This window comes from Typopeltis vanoorti, chromosome 15 (genome assembly GCF_054136105.1).
Source record: "Typopeltis vanoorti isolate ZY-2024b chromosome 15, IOZ_Tvanoo_1.0, whole genome shotgun sequence".
NCBI lineage: Eukaryota > Metazoa > Arthropoda > Arachnida > Uropygi > Thelyphonidae > Typopeltis > Typopeltis vanoorti.
The window spans coordinates 66,926,490-66,948,611 of record NC_143563.1 but is presented as its reverse complement, the minus strand read 5'-3'; the positions used below and the strand labels follow the sequence as shown (position 1 = coordinate 66,948,611).

Here is a 22,122-nt window from a genome sequence, read left to right as displayed (position 1 = left end):
CATTGTTCCAAACATCTGTTAACTCGTCAATGACTGCTTTCAGCGCCTTCTATTGAAGACTTCAATACTATCCATTCTTTGTGCTTTTAAGATAGTTTTCATTTTACAGTCAATTTTTTTTTAACTTTAATTTTACAGTATTCTACAATTAATATTATTTATTTTAAACCAATCAACAATAGTTTATCTTTCGATGATATTACATGTGTATAGTTTAAAATATAAGCAGTTTAAAATATATATAATACTACTTTTAAATACACAATTCTTTATTGAAAAACGCTTGCATTTTTATACATATAACAATGCAATTATGAAATTTCAGTTATAGCATGGCAGTGTACGTGCTGTAGAATGTTACAATTAGAATAGAAGGGATTGATATGATTCATCCATGATTCATCATTTATCACATATACCCCAAAGTTCATGAGTCACACCAGTTCGGTTAAACTTACATCTAAAACAGTACCCCCAAAAATATTTCAAATGTTATATATTATACATATATATATTATATATAATATATTATACATATATATATTATATATAATATATTATACATATATATTATATATTATATAATATTTATATAATTATATATTATATAAAATTTATATATTATATTATATAAACAGACATTATACAACGAATATTAGTAGAAAAATCAGTGTGTCTAAGTGTATTACTGTAAATGCAAACACTTTAATGTGTTTATTGCTCCACGAAACAATTGTTTTTTTTTTCCTGATTTTTCATTTATGAGCGTTAAGAGAGTTAAAGATTCATGGTGCCAAGAATGTAATATGACGCAGGAGGGTTTTTTTTTCGTCTTTCTTTTTCTTTTTCTTTCTGATTATTTGGAAAAATAGACTATCTTGCTACAGAGTAGCACTGATCACTGAGATTAATCCAATGTTTAATCATATAAAACAAAAAAAAAAAAATAGATACATGCAATAAATTTTAAATCAACCCATATCTGGAGAATAAAGAGGAATACAAATTGGTTCTTGCAAAAAAAAAAAAAAAAAAAATGATATCGATGGATACAAAAAACTGACTCATTGACAATGTACTGGAACAGTAGCAGCACTTTTTTTCAAATGTAAATTTGATCTGATTCTCCGATTAAATCTGTAATTAAGCCTACATTCAGATGCAACTCGAAACTTTGCTTGTGAGGAGGGGAAAAAAAAGAGGGAAAAAAAGCAGCCGACCTTTTAAAATCAAATGGTTATTAATTAGCTCATTCTTTTAATTTAATTTTTTTATGTTGTGTTTGGGACTTCAGTTATTTGTGTCAAGAGCTGGCGGTGCTTATTCTTTCGACATTGTTATTGCTCTCTCTAACCTTTGAACTTATAAAATTTCCTTATAATATCATTTGGGCCTCATAGGCTTGTTAAAGATGCTTCAAGTACTACATTTAAACATTTCTTCAGCTTCACCCAAAATGTCATGTTAATTTTTTTTTTTTTTTTTTTTTTTTTGTAAATAATAACCATTCATTTTTACACTAGTGCTTTACACAACAAACCTCCTTTTTTTCATTATGGTTACTAGTAGCAGAATAATCCAGTTGAAACGTGATTCGAGTATCAGAAACAAGGACACTATTGTGGTCCTTATTATAAATTATGCTTCGACTTGGGTTTTAAAACGTATTTTCCTATAAACGTAACCGAAATACATGCATTCGAGATAGATGTATTTCCCGTTAAAAAGGCAACAACAGACTATACGATTTTGGCCATGATCTTGTAGCTTTCCCATAATTTTCGAATTTTTAATAATTCGAATATTTCAGGATCCAACCAAAATAGACTGTCTCCTGGGTACATACTAATCGTATCATCTTTCAACTTGTCATTAGGCCTAAAAAGAAGATGCCACTGTGTGTGTGTGTGTGTGTGTGTGTGTGTGTGTGTGTGTGTGTGTGTGTGTGTGTGTGTGTGTGTGTGTGTGTGTGTGTGTGTGTGTGTGTGGAAGATGGACTTTACCGCTCTTTCTGAAGGGCAATTGATTGTCAGGAGATGTCAGGGTTTCTGTCCCCCCCCTAAGTGAGGCATCCCTGGATATTGTAGATACCTATCTCCCTGGTTAGGCATTACTAACAACAGTCAGCCGTCATAGCAGCAGCCCTATCTTATCGATGCGAGATATAGACTCAAGGACTGGACTTTTGTAGCGTCTTATTATCACGAGGGAGAGAAAGAATGTGGTTGAAGACTCCATAACAAAATGTAGTCATCGATGTCTGTTGAGACATGTTGTATAAGAGATAATCGACGAATGCTGACACAATGGTATATAGGAAAAAACAAAAGCATATTATTAGATAAGCAACTCTGTAGCGTAGTCGATAGCATTGACGCGCTCTTTGGCTGAAGATACTTGGATTCGAATCCTGTTCGAGGAATTTACCAGGCTTTTCAATTAAAGGTGAGTTATCCAGTTTCACACGAAGGTGGCAGGGTATTATCCAATCAAAAATTTGTGGTTTTTTCTCCTGCAAAACAAACAAACACATCAGAAAAAAACACATGCATTGACAGGCAAATCACATCATGGACATAAGATTAACTATCTCATCATTAACATGATTAGGTTAATAAGAAGTTGTTACTTGGCCAGTTGGACTAAATACGTCAAGGAGGATGGGAATATCGCTAGATCATGGGACAACATATTACATGTGTACAATAAATTAAAAGTATGGAGTTATAGTGACGTAATCACAGAAGCATTTAAAAAAAGTGCACAGATCCTAACTGTGGTTAAATTTAAACCCAAATGAAATTGCGAGACTAGGAAAGTAGCTCTATTACAAGATTGAATAGATTATTTCATAATAGATGTTTAAACATTCTGTGAAACAAAAATATGATCTTAGCAGGTACAATCAAAAATCATCCATGGAAAAATAAAGACGACTAATAATAATAGAGAGAAGGAAAAAAGCATTTAATTTCATTATCTTATTTGAATATCTTATTATATATATATATATATTTTTTTTTTTTTTTTTTTTTTTTTCACGACGATATTTTCAACAGAAGATAATTTCTGTTGAAAATATCGTCGTGTGCCAGCAAAAATATGCACTGACTAGTGTGCACAAATACAATTCACAGTTGCCATAGAAACATAACAATACACTGTCTTGAACGAACAAACCAGACTATTTTATTTTATATAAAAGGCTTAGAGTTTTAATCCAGGAATTAATTCTCAAAGCTATTTCTAGAAAAAAAATTTTTGTTCAATAATTTATAATGTTTTATTTTTTACAGTTTTTCAGGATAAACAGACATTATTTTTAATATTAAGAACATCATGCTTGTTAATATTTTTTAAAGATTGATAAAGAATCCTATTAATGAGATCAGCTAACTTACTTTTAGTTCAAAAAGCTTCCATAAAATTCCTCGCTTCATTAACACGATTCGAATGCATGTCTTTCTCGCTGAGGGGGAAAACATCGGGGGAGGAGAGTACTTGCGGCTGAGTTATTACGGGGGCTCTTTTGAATTTTAGTTATACATAATTTAGAAATTACTGCGCCCATATAATACAAATAATGCTTCTGCATTCGCCTATCTGAATACACACAAACAAAAGTTCTAAATAAATAACAACTTATCGTAAAGAGTGCTTTGACACTTGCTTTTATTCAGTCAGTATACAATATTTACTCGCACAAGAACGGAAAAAACCAGAGGCCTTCGAAATAAACAAAATCGGCAGCATTTTTAAAAGAGTGCTTCTCTCCTGCATATAAACAAGGAAAGTCTTTTGTGTTCAATGGAAAACTTGGTTTCCTGTATTGCAAAACAAGATAAGCTCAATGGAAAAATTCCTCGGTCAACTAAGGCGATATCTCACAATTCTTTACATTCCATTTATAGAAATGCTATTTCAAGTCTGTCTATAACAAGTTTTGAAGTGGATATGTTTTGTTATTCTCGTAAAAATAGAGTACGGTACAAATTCCGGAGGAAGTTTTTGTGATATACGGTCGTCCATTTTTTTTTTTTAATTACGATCATCGCGTAAAAAAAAAAAAATAATAATAGAAGAAGTGACTTTATTTATTTTATATTATTTAATAACTAATAGACTGGGCTGTGGTGGTCATAATAAACACATCTTTCCTATTTGTGGCATAGAAACAGTCAACAAATCTGTAAAATGAAATATTCCATAACTTAATTCTTTCATACTAGTTGTACATTTAAAATGACAATACTTGATACCCGTATGTTTCCCGAATCCAATAGCACAACTCACAGTTTAGACGGGTTAACGATTGTCCTTTGATTGCAAACGACTGTGGTTCGAAAATGAGTGAGCCTATTTCATACACAGATATCATGGTTTCCCTCAGGAAATTCCGATTTTTCGTTACACAGAAAAAATTAAGAAATTATTCCTTGGTCATCCTATCCATAATGAACAAACTTTTATTATAAAAAATAGAAAAAAAACATTCAGCACTTTGAACAAATATTTAAAATAGCTGAAAAAACTGACGTTGTTTTGCCTCCCGTCGTCTGCTATTTTTTCCTTTATTTTTATTGGTTTCCATATAACAGGTGTTATTCGTGATCTTCAGACGATAAAATGTAACATAGCATGATACAACATGCTAATACTGTGAACACAAATAACTGAAATGATATGATCATCATGTCCATGTGTATGCAAGCGGTAACCTATTCAGACGTTTTGGCAAGTGACAGATCATTCCTGATATTTTTAATCAAATCACTTAATAATCGCAAGAACGGATTACTAATTAATTACTGGGTGTACTAATAATTATATGCATTTTTAAGATAATTTTCATACTTTGTAGCGATCGAAAGAGAAATTTTTTAAATAAACATTTACTTTAAAGATAATTAGTTATGAATATTATTACTTTATTATTATTATTATTTCGGGAGACTCCAGGAATCTTTAGACTCATCGAGGGAGGCCCTAAACATCATGTCCACACAACTATGCGATTACATTCTCACAGTATCTATCATACCGTGTCTTGAACTCGTTCACCGTCATAGCACACACAACAGACTCTGGCAGCTTATTCCACTCATTTACCACTCTAAAAGTAAAGAACCCAGCTCTAACACCCCTGCTAACCACACTCTTGCCCAGCTTCCATAGGTGTCCCCTAGTTCTCCCATCACCAGTCCTGATCTCAAAAATAATCCTCTGAATTAATCCTATAGAATCACTTTAGCAATTTGAATGTCTCAATCATATCTCCCCACCTCCGCCTATCAACTAGTTTCTGCAACCCACAAATCTTCAACCTGTTCTCATATGGTTCATTCCATAGATCTGTTATCATCTTAGTCACTCACATCTGGATCCTCTCCGCCTCCTCCCCATCAAGAAGGAACCGAGGTGACCAAATCTGGGCACAGTAGTCGAGATGAGGTCTTATCAAGGCTCGGTACAGAGGTACAATAACTTGCTTGTCTCTGCTCGTCAAGGTATTTTTCAACAACCAAGTGAGTTGAAGAGCTGATTTAGCTACTTTTGCAATGTGCCCCCTAAACTTCATCTCCCTATCCACCAATACTCCCAAGTCCCTAGCCTCATCAATCTCTTGGAGTACAGTTCCACCAATCTGGTATACTGCTGCTAATCTTTTCACCCCAAAATGCATAACCTTACATTTTGTCACATTAAATTGACATCCATTCTCCTTAGCCCAGAACTCCAATCTATCTAAGTCATCCTGCAAGACTTTGACATCTTCTGCATTCACTATTACCCTACCCAACTTTGCATCATCAGCGAACAAATGAATTGTTCCACTTAGATCCTTCCCTATATCGTTAATGAACAAATTAAACAGCAGTGGTCCAAGAACAGAACCCTGCGGCACACCACTAGTCACAAGCCGTCTTTTGGACTCTACTCCTGAATAAACTACTCTTTGATATCTCTCCATCAACCAACCACCTATCCATCTCACCAATCTTATATCCATTCCCATATGTTGTAGTTTACGGATTAGTATTCCATGTGGTATCCTGTCAAACGCCTTTGCCAGGTCCAGCAGTATCACTGTAAACCCATTTCCCTTATCCAGTTCAGCCGTCACCTTGTTATAAAACTTGAGCAAGTTACTGAAGCATGATCTACCCTTCACAAAGCCATGCTGTCCCCTGTACAGTATCTCGTTTTCATCAATCCATTCCTGTATTTTTCCCTTGACTACTTTCTCTAAGAACTTGACAACGACTCCTGATATGCTGATCAGTCGGTAATTTGCAACCGTAGTCTTGGATCCTCCTTTATGCAGTGAAACTATATTCCCCTCTTTCCACATCTTCGGGACTAAACCAGACCTGAGACTCAGATTAAACAACATGGTCAAGGGCACTGATAATTCTTTAGTCGCTTCACGCAAGACCCGTGCCGGTATACCATCCAATCCCACAGATGTGTTTACATTAAGGTTCTGTAATAGACTAGTCACCTCCACTTCATTCATCACTATTCCCGTATAAACTAATGGTTCCTTCATTTTTTCAATGTCACCACCTGGATGATATGCTTTTGCAAAGTGCGCGCTCAGTAACTCCACTATATCGACTGATTCAGTGACCTCCTTACCATCGTCATTCCTTAAAATCATTTTGCCGTGTACAGTTTTTTTTCCTTGCTTGCAGCATATTGAAAGAACTGTTTGGGATTCTCTTTTGCTTGCAAAGCTAGTTTCCTTTCATAATCCGCTTTTGCTTTTTTTACCACACTCGTTACCTTTCTGGCCTGCACTTTATACCGTTCGTGTGCCTGCAGGTCACCCCTTTCTTTAAATTCCCTCCACAGTTGTTTCTTTTTTTGCAGCTCAAGCTTAATGGTGTTATTCATCCATTTAACCCCTACTTGTTTTACTATTCGGACCCTAGGTATACAATCAGCCATTACCTCCTGTAAATGCTCCTTGACCACTTCCCATGCTCTATCGACGTCCAGCCCTTGCAGTTGTACATGCCATGGCACTGATCCAAGCAATCTCCTAAGCTTGTCATACTTGCCAGCACGGTAATTCCACATATACCCTGTCTTAATCGAAAATTCCACACCTTTAGCCATTTCCCAGGTCAAGACCTTATGATCACTCTCACCAATAGGTGGCAACATGGTCATATTCATTACAGTCAAATTCTCAGATGCTATTACCAGGTCAAGCACTCTCACACCCCTAGTATTTTCAATTACATGCTGTCTCAGATAGTTATCCCTTAATAATTGAATAAAACCCTTTTCCTTCCTCACATGTGTCCTCTCCTCCTTCCAATCAATGTTACCATAGTTGAAATTCCCCATAATAATTACCCTCCTTCCACTCATTTCATCAATTTCCCTATGCATACTATCTCCACCATCTATTCCATCACCTGGTCTATAGCAGCACCCAACTGTATATTTTATTCTGCCAGTCTCAATCTCACACCAAATAGCCTCAAATGAGCTCCTTTCACTATCCTGCAATACAACTTCAATTCTCCTTGGCTGCAGTTCATCAGCTATCATCAATAATACCCCTCCCCCCATTTTATTCTCTCTGTCCCTCCTAAACACACTATGACCTACACATTCTATCCCACTAACTATATCTTCTTCCGTCAGCCATGTTTCACTAATGCCAATAACCTGTGGCCAGGAAGAGCCAATCAAGGCCAAAAATTCTTCCTTCTTGTTCCTAATACTCCTGGCATTAGTATACATGAAATGCAGTGATCCCTTAGTCCCATCCCTATATTGATGCGTTATTCTAAATGACCCATTCCCATTTTTTGTCCTTAGTGCTGGCTCGGGTACATTATATACATTCTTACACTCATCTGTCTCACTGATGTCTGCATATCCATCCCCCCCCCTCCTTGGTAGTTCTAGTTTCCCTGGTTTTGCACATCCATTTTCACTTCATTCAGCAACACTCTTTCCAGTCTCCACACACCAAGTCCATTCAAATGCAGGCCATCCATCTTGTATAAGGTATCAGGAATAATAATAATAATAATAATAATAAGTCCTTTCGCCCTTCAAACTCATTCCACACCACACCGTCTGCATAACCTACGCATAATGTCATTTGCGATTATGGCCCTCCTACTAAACTCCTCTCTGTCATACCGCGGCAACAGACTAACCATTCTAACTCTGTCACTCTTTTCTTTCGCTACCTTTAACAATACTTTCAAGTCCTCTCTCATAAAAAATTTATCACCTTTCAATTCATTCGTACCCGCCACAATTATTAATTCTTTCACCCTCTGTTTTTGCACTCTAATACTCTCACTTACATCCTTAAATTTCGCACCCGGTAAGTACGATTTAGTTACACTGCCATCTATCACCCCTCTTAATAACGAGTCACCATACAACACTCTTTCCTTCATTTCAGAAACTCTCTCATTCTTGCACTGCTTTTTTACGTTAGCCGAATCACTCTGGAAAGAGTTTTGCAGGTACTCTAATTGCCGCTGCGCATTTTGTATCACTGCGCGCAACCTAGCGATCTCACTTCCTACAAATAATTCCTCATTATTTTTATCATTTAAACCATTTTCTCTCTCAGTATGGTTGCTTTCACTCTTTCTTAGATCACCGCTCTCATTGCCATCTTGTACATCGCAATTCTCTATCAAGCCACTATTTTCACTCACATTCTGGCAATTCTGGCTTTCTTCAACCATAACTATCTCACTACCTGACACATACTTCAACTCCTCACTTTGCTTACACTTTCTGCACATTCTCCCACCACTATCACTTTCAATCCAAATTCCTGCCTCATTCGGGAATGCATACATCGTACACACATCACATTGGACAAACTCTCTCACATTATAGTTTTTGAACAATGGCATCGTATTTTTGGACGCCATTATCTTACGTCGCATTGGCGCCATATTCAAATCTATGAAACGTAACGTTATATACTAAATTAAATAACGTAATTCACACCAAAATCCCACAGACACAACAAGTTACCAAAATTAAGCAATATTACGTTACGATTTTAACCTATATTCTAATTTTTACTCAAAATTGTACTTAGCTTTTGGGAGCTCTCTGAAAACACAACCATCCGTCTGGCCCTCTAACGGGCAAACAAAACCAATATATTTCCAATATTTTCACAGAATTAAATATTAAATATTAATTATTTATATTAAACAAACGAAGAATAGAAACAAAGCTGGAAATGCCTTATATTTAGGGTTCGTATACGTCCCGTATTTTACGGGATTGTCTCTTATTACGAGTTTGTGTCCTGGAGTCCCGATAAAACTCTTTGGGACGCAGAATTGTCCCGTAATTCGTGGATTTGTGTTTAACATTCCCATTCTTAAACATAAAACATGTAATTACCAAGAAATCGATATTAGTTATTGATCATAAAATTGTTTTATCAATTGACAATACTGACATGTTGCGAGAATAGTGCAACTAGGACGTTGTAATAACTATTTGATATGACACAGATCTGTTATGAAACGTAATTAGTTTTATTATTTTATATGCCTTTAAAATGCCGAAGAGAAAGTGAGTTCTCACAGAAAAGCTAAGGACTGAATACCCTTGTATTATACCATGTAATTGTGATGGCAAAGTAGACGAGAAAGTGAAATGTACACAATGTAATTGCAATATTCAGCATACAACACGGCGGTCGGTCAGATATCATGCAGCACATCGCTACGAAGAGACACAAATTAGCAGAAAATGCCAGTGTAAGTAGTAAAGTGTCAGATTATTTTTCTAAAAAAAAAAAACAATGGGTGAAATGGAAAGAAATCTTGCAGCTGACGAAGCTATATTTGCATATCATGTATGCATGCACAACCAGGGTTTCAGTTCGATGGACTGCACGTCAAAAATAATCCGGAAACTATATCACAAAAAAGTTCACTTGCGGTCAAAAGAAGACTCATGCTATAATTGTGAGTGCATTAGCACCTTATACAACTGTCTATCATTATGTGTCAATAAGGACAGACAGTTCTAACCACGATGCTTTGAAAATAGTTCCAGTTCTAGTTCGATACTTCATACCAGAAGAGGCCATCAAAACTATGGTTCTAGAGTTTACCGTGTGAAACTGCAGACCAACTTACGGAATATGTATGGCAACTAGTGACAAAGTGAAATATTGAAAAGAAAGTTGTTGCCTTGTCAGCAGATAATACTAATACAAATTCTGGTGGAAGTTCCAGAAGAGGAAAAAATAAGGTTTTTCTTAAATTGAAATCAAAATTGAATTGTACATTGATAGGAGTTGGTTGTTCATCCCATATCGTAAATAATGCTATACAATGTGCAGCTGATACATTACCCATTTCAAGCTGTCATTGAAAAATTATATCAGCATTTTTATATCTATACTGTTAGAGTGCATACACTCAAAGGTTTTTGTGACTTTTTAAATATTGAGTACAAGACAGTGTTAGGACGCTCAAAAACGCGATGGTTGTCTCTGTACCCTGCTCTCAAAAGGATGAATGAGATGTACGAAGTTCTCAAATCATATGTTCTTTCACTTGATAAACCACCATTGCTTCTAAAACATTTCTTTAGTAATCCAGTTTCAGAGCTAATAGCCACATTTCTAGAATGCCGATCTGAAATGTTTCATGCAACAGTTTGTGCAATTGAAGGTGAGAAAGTCACTCTTGCTGAAGCAAAATCCATTATTGAAATCCTCTTAAAGAAACTTCAGCAGAGACGAGATAATGATTTTGCAACAAGGAAAGAACAGTCCTTACTGAAGGCATTAATTGAAGATGGACTCATCACTGAGAAGAATTATGGTAATTATAAAAATGAATTTTATAACACCTGTATAGAATACATCCAAAAATGGTCTTCTGACACTCTTACTTTTGAAAGTTTGTCTTGGATTTTATTGAAGAATCCAGAAGCCAATCTCAGTTGGAAAAGTGTGCAGAAAAGTGTAACAACTATTGAAGAGGTCTGCCCACACACAAAAATCAATGAAACTGAACTGTTTAATGAGGTGATGATCTTGTAAAAAAGCAATTAAAGCAAAATTTGGTATGAATTATTCAACAGTGTTAGAGTAAATGAATTAATAAATTTGAAGAAGATTGTTGAGTTCTGCTGCATTCCTGGCACAAATGCTAGTATTGAAAGACTGTTTTCCCGGATGAACTCCTTATGGATAAACGAAAAGAATAGGTTATCTGTAGAAACTGTGAAAGCTATGCTCATTGTTAAAGTGTTTTTCAATAACGACTGTGTGGAATTTCATAACTTGGCAAAACATAATCATTCTTTACTTGAGAAAATACAGTAATCTGAGAAGTATATCACAAGCAAAGATCAATGATTTAGTATTGTTTAAAGTTCAATTTTAAGATTGCTATAATTAATTAAATTCCTTTCCCTTTTGATAATGTTCGTAAGTAAGAAAAGCAAAAAAAATTTTGTTGGTTTATTGAAACCGAAAGTGTCCTGTATTTTTTTTTTTTTTAATATATGACCCCTACTTATATTGTGCATTATTATTATTATTATTATTATTATTATTATTATTATTATTATTATTATTATTAAATTAATTAATTTATTTATTTATTTTTATTTTCTTTTTCTCTACTTGAAGATATTTCCCTTTAAATATTGTTTAATGCATTTTTTTCATCATCCAAATTTAAATTGTTTTTGTCACAATATTTCCGTGATAAAAGGAGGGGGGGATTTCAAAAGAAAACGTTTTAAATTACTTTTACAGAAACATCTCTCACATTAAACGAAATACTGAATTTCTGAGTAATCCGTTTAAATTATTTTCATTACAGAATCAACTTCAAAGAGGCAGGATGGAATGCTCTGTGATTTCACTAAGGGGGGGGGGGCTGTGGAAGAAAAAGAAACAAAACAACTTTGGATCTGATATGAAATATCAAGTAGGGTCGGTCGAGTTAACGCTCCAATCTATAAACAACATGAAAAAAAATATATATTGCGATAATCAGTGGAACTGAACTGCAAATGAAATATCAACAAACTATCTTTCCTGTAAAGTAAAATGAAGACACTCTTCTTGGAAAAAGTTTCCTCACTTTAAAACTGATAAAAATATTTTTTTCTTTTTAAGATTTATTTCTTAACGTCTATCAGATTACTATACGGTGTGTGTCATAATCGAATAGTGTTTAGGAAATAAGCATAAAACTATCATTAATTAGGGTTAATGAAAATTTTATGCCGACTAATGATAAAACGATTAATTTCACAGAAACACGAAAATTCTTAAACTTTTACATATTTGCATAATATCAAAAGAGGTAGGCATTAAGCAAACCGTAAGGCAACCTACTGGTGCTCAGATTCGCATGCAAGAGAGAGAGAGAGAGAGAGAGAGAGAGAGATTTCCTATTCATTTATCTAACGAGATGCCAAGGGCTTTTAAACTATAACCACTTGCTACGAAAGAAACCAAGAAGTATTATTGACCACTGATCCCCGAAGTTTAAGTGGGATCACTAATCACTAATATCTCTAGCGGTGCTCTTAAGATTACCATATCCCAAAGTTATTAAACTCTTCCGTAGTGTAGTCGGTAGCAATGATCTGTGGTTGAAAAAAAAAAACTAAAGTTTGCTTTTAAACTTTATTTATTTGTTTGCAAATAAATAAAAACAATAAGTTAACGCCTTTTATTCCCTTATAGGGAGTAGGCAAGGCCTTTAAACATATCTAGTTTTCGGAGACTGAGCAGGCAGTTCAATCTTCTCCAGTAGCCAATCAGAGATAGCTGGCACATGTCTATCACTAATTATAGACGGCCGCGGATGAAGAGACCGGCAAACAAGTGCCGCCATCTCTTCGTGCCTAACCCTAATAGGATATGTTATTGTGGGTTCTACGAGTTCACGGGACGAAAAACCCGAGTTTCCAGGAGAAAAAAAAAACACTTGTCCGTGTCTGAGATCGACTAACTCGGGAACCGGTCGAAGAAAGGCTTAGAAAAAGTTCCTCCAGTCGGCGACTAGACTTGAACTACTAAAGTTTGTCTTTAGGTTTTCCTTTAGCAAGCAGACTAACCGATCCTGTGATATCTGCAGGCGTAATATACCAGTCTTGAAATACTTCAGCAGATAAGTGGTAGACTGACTGCATTAAATAAACAAGCCCCTAACTTGGGACTCAGTCCATATGAAGTGGAATGAAGAAGAAATGGGGGAAGGGGGGGGAAGCACTCCATTGATGTGCGTGATTGCATTGATTTTATATAGTTTATGCAGTTTTTGTTTACAGGCCAATACTGAATACTTTTGCTATGCAAAAGAATTCAGGTCAAGTTATTTGCTCCTTTAACATATTTTAATTTAATAAAAAATTCGAAATAATCAATCTCCTTTCTTCTTGTCAGAATAAAATAATTTATGACACTTCATAACGAAGACAAATGCACTAACGACTACTAATCTTCCTACTCGGGAGTTGCGCAGTACATCGAGTTGCGTAGAAAGATGCAGAAATCGTTACTTTGACTTTCAGGAAATAAGCGGTATAAATTGAGCATCATTCCTTCTATTTTTGCTTCGTATTTCCACATCATTCCTTCTTTTTTTTTTATTCTTCTTCTTCTTTCGCTATGCCTTATCCCGTGTTAAACGGGGTCGTAGTTCACATCTTTAATCTTCTTCTTCCAGATTCTCCGGTCTAGGGCATCTTCCCGACATCATCCTTTCTCCGTAAGATCCTCTGCACCTTATCCCTCCATCTGAGTTTGGGCCACCCTCCACCTCCATACGCTCCACTCGTTTACCAACATACTCCTCACTCCTTATCTCTACATGACCGAACCACCTCCACCTGCTTTCTTGTACCTTCTTATGATCGGTCCCACCTTGATCGTCCCTCTGATGTAGTCATTCCTTATCCTGTCCTTTGTCACACCACTCATCCATCTCAACATTCGCATCTCCGCCACCGCCATCTTCCTCTCCTGTGCCTTTGTTATAGGCCACGTCTCCGCGCCATGCAGCATCGCCGGCCTCACCACCATCTTATACAGCTTTCCTTTCATCTTACAACTCACTCTCTTATCGAACAAGACCCCGCTCATCTTTCTCCAGTTCATCCAGCCGCATGTTATTCGGTGCTGTATTACCTCATCCAGGTCACCAATCCTCTCGAAGACCGCCCCAAGGTACTTGAATTTCTTCCCTGAAGTTAAGCTTTCACCCTGGAGTATGATCATATCCTCGTCACTCCCGTTGACATATATTCGGTCTTGACCCGGTTAATTTTCATGCCTCAGTAGTATACCAGGCACTCTGAACAAGATATGAAAACAATATTTGCATGAATTTCAAAACTTTGAAAAAGCTGATGAATTTCTTGTTTGCTGTGATCATAAATATTTATTTGAGGGTAAACTTTTTTTTTCTTTCTTTCTTTCTGAGCTAATTTTCATTTGAAATAAGAATAAATAGTTATTTATTTGTATTGGAAAGAATATCAAATATAATAATTGTGTTAAAATATATATATAAATATCCCTACTGTGAAATAAATGTCTAGCTGAGAGGACAAGAGTCAATTGGTACTAACGGAAATGAGTTTTACATAATTAAACTATGTAAAAACCATAATTCAACTTGTTTTGAAATGTCACATGGAGACAAATCACGTGAATTATACGTAAGCACCAGTGGGAAATCATACACTATGAACATCAGCACAAATGTGAAATCAGAAGAATAATAAGAAAAAAAAACTGTCTTTTTCGCTTTATTTAATTTCTGTATGTTAGATTCAGTAAATACAATTTGTTAATAATATTACAGTCAAATAAAAGATAACATAGAAATTAACAAAGTATATATATTACAGAGTTAATATTCATTTGAAAATTCCAGTTTCCTAGCTACACAAAATGTAAACAAACAAACAAACAGCCCATCTACTTGAAAACAATAAGTGTATAAAATCCTTAATCAGGAATGAATAATATTAGGATGTGTGTCATAAGAATTTTACACTAGAAAAACAGTCGTACTTTCCACGAACTGATAATACCGCGCAAAACATCAAAGGGAGAATATGAGTCATGAAAAAGGTGATTGTCGTGTGGGAAGTATTATAATATTAGTATTGTCGTGTGGGAAGTATTATGAAACCCTCAAGGAAGATTAGGACAATTCCAATCTCTCCCAGTCAGAAAAGTTCACAAGCAGACACAACAATTACCGATCGCTGGCGGATATATTAGTCAGCAAAAGACAGTTTGAGGTTACTTACCACCTTGGGAATAAAGACATAGTATGACAGAATGCTAAGGAATTAACAGTGTACCAAACGGACAGAAAATCTAAGGAACAAAAGTCAAATAGCTTTTCAGGTTATTACAGAAATTCTTTCAAGATTGTGTGTTTGTGTGTTGTGGTGTGGATAAAAATTCAACTATTTTGAAATATCTATTTGCATTAAGAAGAATCATTCTGGAAAGTCTGTAAGTAAATTTAAATTATCATTAGAATTTCTAGACTACATACAAAAAAGTTATTGTATGTAGTCTAGAATGTAGTCTCTTGTTTATTTTTAAATTATTTTTTTAAATTCCGTTTGGTTTTTCTCTTCACAATAAACTAAAAAAAACACCAATACCCAAACATTTGTAAACAAGATAACGTAAATTCGAAAAAGAGGTTGTCATTTGCCAACAATCTTTTAGTGATGTCACCTCCAACTGATAGTGATAACATCGAAGCAAAAAAAAGTGAATGTTTGAGGGACACCAGCATATAATTAAATTATTCAGAAAAGCCTAAACACAGCAGCCATCACGAATCTACTCTAAGAATTCTCACCCTTTAACAGTAAAGAAATACCCCAAATTGTATTGGAATTTTTTTTTAACTTAAACATAACAATTGTTAATTGTAATTTCAATAATCACCTCTCGTATGTTTTGGTAAGCGTAATTCTAATACTGAATAGTTTTTTTTATCATAAGAATAATCATAGGATACATATTAGAGTATTAACATGGATTCATTAACATGGGTGGGATAAGAATTCCCACCCAACATGCATTGGAAAATTAGTACACCCATCTATAGACAACCAAACACAAAACATGACGACAATGGCGGACGTGTGTCACTGTGAGAAAATTCCAAGATATCTTATCTCAAAAACATTGCCCACAAACCAAAACACTATGTGATATCACAGAGAGACATATGTTCCCCAGAAATTTCCAAACACATAATGTTACGATTACTTATCTCTAAATATCACCCACAATGTATTACGCAAACCCAACACACCACGTCCCTGTTTGGTTCACTTATTGATGTCCCTGACAGACGAGGGCCCCAGCGAAATTCCAAACATTCCAAAATCTATAATAACACACATCCACGTCACGATTCCTTATCTTATCTTGATTTTGCCAGAAGTGTCCCACCAATCATGACACGATTCCTTATCCTAATATATCTTCATTTCCATTCAAGTCAATAACATCACTTATTTACAACTAACAAATGACGTCACTTATTTTCATCTGATAACAACACACATTCACGTCACGATTCCTTATCTTATCTTGGTCTTGTCAGATGTGCACCACCAATCATGACATGAATCCTTATCTCTAATCATCACCCATAATTCCATATGCAAACAAAACAAACGTGACGCCACATACACATATTCCCCAGGGAAATTCCAAACATTCCAAACTCATGACGTCATCAAATGAACAACCAATCACGTCACGATTCCTTATCTTATCCATGAACCAAAACACAAGAACTGACTTGACTGACACATATGCCTCCAGGGAAATTCCAAACATTACAAACTCATGACGTCATCAAATGAACAACCGTCAAGTCACGATTCCTTATCTTATCTTGATCTTGTTCAGAGTGCCTGGTATACTACTTGCCTCTCTCCTCCAATACCTTTCTCCACTCTTACATGGGTCTTTTCAAGCTTCTCTCGGGATGATTCGCAAAAGAACAATATAATCAGCAAGCATCATGCTCCTTGGCGACTACTTCTTGACGTCCTCCACTAGTACATCCATGACCAGATCAAAGAGGTAGGCTCAGAGTTGATCCCTGATGGAGCCCTACGACAATGGGGAACCCCTATGTCATGCCGACACTAGACCTGACCTGAGTTTTCGCTCCCTCATACATCTCCTTCACCAACCTCACGTATTTTTCCGGAACCCCCCCTTCTTCCTCGTACACCTCCATACCGCCTGTCTGGCCACTCTATTGTACACCTTTTCCAGGTCTATAAACACAATATGTAGCTCCGCTTGCATCTCCCTATATTTCTCCATCAATCGCCTTAGCGCAAATATTGCATCCGTTGTTTCTCTTCCTGGCATAAATCCAAACTGCTCCTCACCATTGTTTCCCGCCATACCCTTCCTTCATTTACTCTTTTCCATATCTTCAAAGTGTGTGACATCATCGATTCCTCTATAGTTGCCACAATCTTGAACATCTCCTTTTCCCTTGTAGATTGGGACAAGAATGCTTTTCCTCCATTCCTCTGGTATCTTTTCCTGCTGGGCTATTTTCCTCATGAGATCCCATAACATGTCTACGCCCTCGCTGCCCAAGCTTCTCAACACTTCTCCAGATATCTGGTCTGCCCCACAGCCTTTCCATTCTTCGTTTTTCTCACTGCCCAATACACTTCCTCTCTGCTTATGTCCTGCACCGATCCTTCATTTGCCTCTCCATCCTCACATCTCTCTCTTGGATTCTCCTCATTTAGTAGATTACTAAAATATTCTTCCCATCTTCCTCTGATTTTGTCCTCCTCTTGTAGTACTACTCCTGTGGCGTCCTTTATCTGCATAACTAATGTTATGTTTTTCGAGGCCTTATCTCTAGCTTTCGCTATTCTCAACAACTTAGCTTCACCACCGTTTCTCTCCAGTTCTTCATAAACCTCTTCAACTGCCCTCGCCTTCGCCCTTGCCACAGCTCTCTTTGCACTTTTCTTCGCTAATCTATATGCCTCCTTGTCGGCTCTAGTTCCAGTCCTGTCCCATTTTTTCTTTGCCTCTTTCTTTTCCCTGATCTCCAACTGCATCTCCTCATTCCATCACCATGCCTCCTTATCTTCGGGCGGCCCCTTTCCTGATGTTATACCGAGCACCTCTTCTCTAATTTTTCTAATAATCCGACTATTTACGTCCCACCATTCTTCCATATCCTCTGGTAACTTCATTCCTTCCAATACCTTTTCTCTAAACTCATTCCTTGGACCTTCCTCTTCCAATTTCCACCACTTTATTTTCCTATCTTTCCGCCACTTCCGTCTATTCTTCTTTTCCTCTTTTATATCACAGTCTACCACAACCAAGCTGTGCTGTGCCGCTACACTTTCTCCGTTAATCACTTTACAGTTTTTCACCTCCTTCAGATGTTTCCTTCTACGCATAATATAGTCAATCTGACTCATCCTGTCCCCGCTCTTATAAGTTATCAGGTGTCCAACTCTCTTCTTGAACCACGTGTTAGCCATAGTCAGGTCGAAGGCCAGAGCATGCTCTACGATTCTTTTACCTTCTTCATTTCTTTCACCACTACTCCAACCCCCCCGTGCACCTTTCTTCACCACTTCGTCGCCTTCCTACATGCCCATTCAGGTCTGCTCCGACGATCACTCTCTCACTATCAGAGATTCCCATTACTACCTGGTCTAGTTCTCTCCAGAATGCCTCTTTCTCCTCCTCATCACAACCTACTTGTGGAGCGTATCCACACACTATCACAGCCACGCTTCCTCCAATCTCAAGTTTAACACTCATAATCCGATAGTTCTTCCGGCACACCTCGCAGACTCCACACTTCAGCTCCTTGTCGATGATGATTCCAACTCCGTTTCTTCCATTCTCATTCACCCCGCTGTAAAACCGTTTATATCCTTCCGCCAGCTCCTTTGCTTTATTGCCCTTCCACCTTGTCTCCTGCACGCACAAGATCTTCAGCTTCCTTCTTCTCATCATGTCTACTATCTCCCTACTCTTCTCATTCATTGTACCCACATTCAGCGACCCGATTCTTACTTTACACACGCTCTTTCTGTTGAACTCGCTTCTTTAGCCGAACCAGTTCTTGGTTCGGTAGCCCAAGCCCACTTCTCACAGTCCTCGGGCGACAGAACGGCGCGTCGCTTACGAGGACGCCCTAGCCATTGTCCTTTCTCTGTTATTCGACATTTCATCCCTGGTTTTGGCATGTTTTTACGGCCGGATGCCCTTCCTAACGCCAATCCTCCCCATTTATCCGGACTGGGACCGGCACTGAGACTGGGCTAGTTTTTATTCATTCCTTACAAAATAAAATGCTATATTAATAACAAAATTCATGAAGTTAATTAATAAACAAGTCTTGAAAGTAAAAATATAAATGTGAAAAAAATTTGTTTTAGATGTTTAATTTATTCACATAAAAATCAAATTCTTAAAAAATATTTATTATTATTATTATTATTATTATTATTATTATTATTATTATTATTAGCACAAAGCAAAAGTAACGAAAACGGAATGACAATTTGCAATAAATGTTTTAGTAATTCTAATACAACCGATAAGCAATTCGTTCGATATGCTCCGGAATAAATAAATAAAAAAAAAAGGGAGAAAAAATGAAACTGTTAAGATTAGTAATAAATCAAATTATTCTTTGATATAACTTGGTATCACAGTAATGTGATTACAAAAAACGTTGTAATCACACTGAATCACATTGTAATCACAGTAATGTGATTACAACGTTTTTTACCTTCTTTTTTTTTTTTAAATGGGGAGGCGTAACTCAAATTGTGACTTGTTGATAAACTTATGGGTTATCACAATCAACAGTAAGACATTATTATTGTGAATAGCAGAAGAAAGTTTTGTATCTTACACTATCAGCATTGCTCTGTTTGTATTTGTATGCGAGTATATATACACCATTAATAAAATCCTGCACACTGTCAGGTATCCATTGACGATACAGATCTCCAAAAAGATAAACACACCTCAATCAATAAACGACTTGTGTAAGTTTACCCTTCTACTTACATCTCATCTTTCAGTTCTCCGCCCGCCCCTCTAGTTAAGAGCGATTACATAAGTATTATATCACAGAATGGTGGTGTCACCTTTTTCCATCGGTCAAGGTCTAACAGCCGTAGGCGGGGGGAAGGGTATTACAGTAATATTTTAGCAAAATAAACCAGTTATTTAAACTATTTCCTGGTTCTATTGTTCATAAGTTGTTATTGTCTATCATTTGCTGTATATTTTTTATTTATAAAATGCTAACAGAATTCCATTTAAAGAAAGTCGATTTTTAATAATTCAGCAAGATTTCCTTTTAAAGTTTATTATTATAAACTTTAAAAGTTTATAATAATAAACTTTTAAATTTATTAAAATTTAAACGGACACACTTGATCTTGTCCTTTAACACGACTTTGAAACCAACAAAGGCTTTTATTATTATTATCATACGCATCTCAACTACAAAAGGTTGAAAAATCTGTCAATAAAATCTAACGATTAAATACTCCAGAAAAACCTTGCGCTAGAAACCCTTCCAGGCACTTCAGGCTTCCAATAAGCGGACTGATGTTTACACGCAGGGCGATTAACTCCATTGCCACCCATTCATTCACAAATATAATAGACAGGATAGAGGGGGATGTAATTCAAGGTGGCATTTTATAATATATGGCATGGGAATAAAGAAATAAGAGTTCTTTCCCTAGTAAATGAATGAAATGTTGCCAAAAGAAGTGGATGAGTGCATTGGCGGCGAATGAATTTAAAGAAAAATGCGATAGAAAGTGTGTCAGCAAAATAAACAACAATAACAAAAGACAACAACAACACAGCAAAAACAGCAACAACAACAACATAATAAAGACAACGATGCCAACACAACAGCAAAATACAACAACAACAACATAATAAAGACAACGATGCCAACACAACAGCAAAATACAACAACAACAACATAATAATAATAAAGACAACGATGCCAACACAACAGCAAAATACAACAACAACAACAACAATATTTACGTCGCTTTGTATCGAAATAAATTATCTGTGCCTTATTTCCCAGTCTGAGGGACTTTTAAATTGGGTTATTATTGCAAGCAATGCTTTTGTGGGATTTACGAATAGAAACATCATTGTCAATCGTCGTCCTGATAGATCTATCCGCCATGCATATATAATAAATAGCAGGTGATGCTATGTATATTATCCATAGCATCACCTGCAGAGAACTCATATGCCACTAATCTGAGCTTAATCTGGTTTAAAAAAAAAAAACTCTCAGGGAGAGGGAAGGACAGTAAAAATTACTGCTATCAATTATATAGATAATATATATATATATATATATATATATATTGATATTGATATATATATATAAAGGGAAACCAAAATTGTGAAATATCGCAGAGGATATGCACACAGTTATGCATATCTTTATATTGATATGCTATTGGATTTCAGGTTCTCTTCTGAGCTGTTACAGATTATTAACACTATAACTGAAGTCGAATCCGCACGGTTAACCTAGTGCGCTTCGCAACCATATTCCTGGGGAAGGAGTGTCCTAGGTTCGATTCCCGTCGGTGACATGAGGAGCTGAAGTTTACCCTTCAGGTAAACTTCAGCTCCTCATGTCAACTGGCCTTGAGAACTTAACACTACGGGCATAGGATACACCGGGACGTAGGGCTGATCACCTTATCCTATGAACGGTTTGAGGTCCGATGATTAATAAACCCTCGACACCGCAAGGTAAAAGAGGGTAAAAGGAAGATGAGATGAGACTGAAGTCGATATTTTGCAAAATACAGTACTACCAAGGCTGGCTTTTGCCAACATTCAGTAGTTTTATTTATTTATTATTTTTCTCGCCATACTGTATTATCTACAAAACCGTTTCTCTAAAAGGATTGCACTGAAGCAACGTCTCGGACATACCGAGAGTGGTTTGATTAACAGAAAACATGAAGTCAACGTTGACCATATGGCCGGAAACAGCTGGTCGATGTTAGAGG

The 22,122-nt window shown here is 36.2% G+C and overlaps 1 long non-coding RNA gene across 2 annotated transcripts in view; it reads right to left on the bottom strand.

The window, feature by feature from the left end:
• Positions 1 to 238: 238 nt before the first annotated feature.
• Positions 239 to 22,122, bottom strand: part of LOC150098840 (uncharacterized) — a 46,545-nt gene continuing 24,661 nt past the window's right edge. The window contains exons 1-2 of one of the 2 annotated variants that reach the window (XR_016549499.1): positions 3,402 to 3,670; positions 239 to 2,512 (exon numbers count right to left, since the gene is read on the bottom strand). This is a non-coding gene — a long non-coding RNA (uncharacterized LOC150098840). Of the gene's footprint in view, positions 2,513 to 3,401; positions 3,671 to 22,122 lie in introns of those variants that run through there. The other variant, XR_016549498.1, reaches the window with a different exon arrangement.